At 30.2% G+C, this 2,616-nt stretch overlaps 1 non-coding gene across 1 annotated transcript; it reads right to left on the reverse strand.

Moving 5' to 3' along the window:
- Positions 1–260: 260 nt before the first annotated feature.
- TRNAH-GUG (transfer RNA histidine(anticodon GUG)) lies at positions 261–332 on the reverse strand. The gene has a single exon. It is a non-coding gene; the product is annotated as a tRNA-His (tRNA).
- Between the last annotated feature and the right edge of the window lie 2,284 nt (positions 333–2,616).

The following is a 2,616-nucleotide window of genomic DNA, read 5'->3' on the forward strand; positions in this document are numbered from 1 at the left end:
TAGTTCTTTTGAATTTTATGACTTTTATCCTTTGGAATGTACATTCAACGCGCAAGTAAAGGCTGTATTCATTAAATAAAAGAAAGTAGAAATTAAAAAAATAATTTCTATAAAATAAAAGATCCGTGGCATCAAAATAATATATTCAAGCTACATATTAATGTGATTTTTTTTTTAATTTTAAACAATACTTTATATAGAAAATTGATTTTTCTAAAAATAAATTAAAAAAAAGCTCCGCCGCGACAGTGTTTGTGCACTGCCGTGACCAGGATTCGAACCTGGGTTACTACGGCCACAACGTAGGGTCCTAACCACTAGACGATCACGGCTATCGGAGCGCTGAACATCAACATGAAATACAAGAATAAATAAAACACAGAGTATTAAAAATACGTACGAATTTTTTTTAAACGCCAGAAATTTCAATTTCGTTTTGAAGTAAGTTTCCTCCATAGAAAGACTAATACAAAAACTAACGTCTTTGTCTAACAAAAATAGTTATATTTTTTTGAAAGACAAAGATGTTTGTTTTTTAGGTTTTTAAAAGACAAATATGTTGTTATTTAGGATGTATTTTTGTACATTTATTCAGCAGACGTAAAGATAAATTGAGCCGGTTTGCATACATCTTGATGCATTCAAAACATCTTGTTTATGTCACGCTCTAATCCAATTTTGCATCTTAAGCGAGATAATGCATGGACCGGTTATGTAGTCGGTTCTTTTGTGCTCAACGTTTTCTGTACATACGAGTTTCGCACACGTTATACATTGATGTAATAAGTTCGTTTTTTATTTAATAAGTTTTTTAGATTTTATTAAAAAGAGTTGAGAAATAAACAATTTGTATGTTATTTATTCTAATTTTGATCAAACATTTGAAATTTAGAACCGAAATTTAGAAACACACAAAAAATTGGTGAACGAAATATTATAGTTTAAATGAGGGAAGAAAAACTTATAACTATGTTCAAAATACTTAAAAAAAACTCAAATAAAACCCACGTTAAAATGTTTATAATTATTTTATAAATCCTTACATACTTACCGTGGGTTTCTGACATCAAAATCTCTGTATAAAACAAATCGTCATCTCTGTCATTATCTTTGACAACGCAGAGATAACATTATGTTTTGAACTGAGACATTGGAATCAGAAATCCATGGTTTATTTATTTTATTCGATTACAAAAAATATGACATCATTTAGTAGTTCTCATAAGAGATGTTACCTTTTTCTTTGGTAGTATTATGAAGGTTAATCCGGAAGAACATATTTTGCCTGCGGCGTCGTGGTACAAAGGTGTGCTAACAATACAAAGATCTGTGTTAAAATCTTTTACGCGTCACAAATAATGTGCATACAATTGTGCTCGAAGCAAATGGAAATTATGCAGGATTAGCGCATTCGCTTCCTTGTATGCTTTACGTTTGAACATTGAAGGTAAGTATTCCCTCAGGCAAATTACATTTTTTACGTCGTAAAGTACCACTAAGAAATACAATGACCCATTTTCATTACCGCTTAAAGTCAAAATACATGTAGGATTTGGTATAAAAGTTACTAAAGTAGTCAATTTAAGTAGAGTACGCCTATTATCCGTATGAATTAGGATAGGGGCCGATTTGGATAATCAAAAAATCGGATAACCGGACATAGACTAGTGATAAAGAGAAACGAATAAATAAAATAAACTTTATTAAGTTAAACAATAACCCTCACTTGAAGTTGCAACCCCATCAGACCTTAACGAAAATACAAAGTACAAAAATAACTTGGTTTTCATTTTTTATATTGCGCTTAGATATGAATCGGATTGGCGATTCGGTTAATCGGCGTTCTACTGTATGTAATACTCAAAACCGGTTAACTTCAAGTTACTCTTTTACCGTGAATGTAAACAACTAAAGTAAACTCCGAAAGTAAAAATTAATAGAATCGTGAGATGGTAATTTTTACGGACGTCAATTTTAGTAGACAAATATGTTTAGAATCTGGAAAGAGCTTACGTAATATGTTATGCTAAACAAAATGCAAATTGAATATTAACGCTTTCAAATGCAATGGAAAGTAATTTAAAACCAGAACAAATTACGATAAGACTAGCTTTTGTTATACACATATTCGAACAAAAGACTGTAAAATTTGTATTAAAATCATTATAATAATTTTTAAAAATAAAAAAGGCTTTTAAATTATCGATGAAAACAATTGTATAACTAGTTGTCCCCCGTGACTCCGTTCGCGGGAATTAAAAAAAAATAAGTAGCCCATGTATTGTTCCAGGTATAACAAACATATAACCATTCGTCCAAACTTTCGCATTTATTTTATTAGTATGAAGTATATTTTTTTTATTTCAATGAATTAACGTAACAGTTATGAGATGATGTTATTTTTATTAGAACCTGCACAGAAGATATCAATATTCTCTTGAAATAGAAAAAAATTGCCGTTGGACCGTTCCGTGAGTGAGTGAATTACAAAAAAAGATCTTACTCAAATATTTATGAAAGCTGTTACATATTTTTCTCCGTCTTTGGATACAATTGAATTAATCCGCCCCTAGTTTATCTTTGTGATTTACTGGGTTTTTTTTTCAATGTATACAA

Source organism: Papilio xuthus, unplaced genomic scaffold, assembly GCF_000836235.2.
Source record: "Papilio xuthus unplaced genomic scaffold, Pxut_1.1 DF827777.1, whole genome shotgun sequence".
Classification (NCBI taxonomy): domain Eukaryota; kingdom Metazoa; phylum Arthropoda; class Insecta; order Lepidoptera; family Papilionidae; genus Papilio; species Papilio xuthus.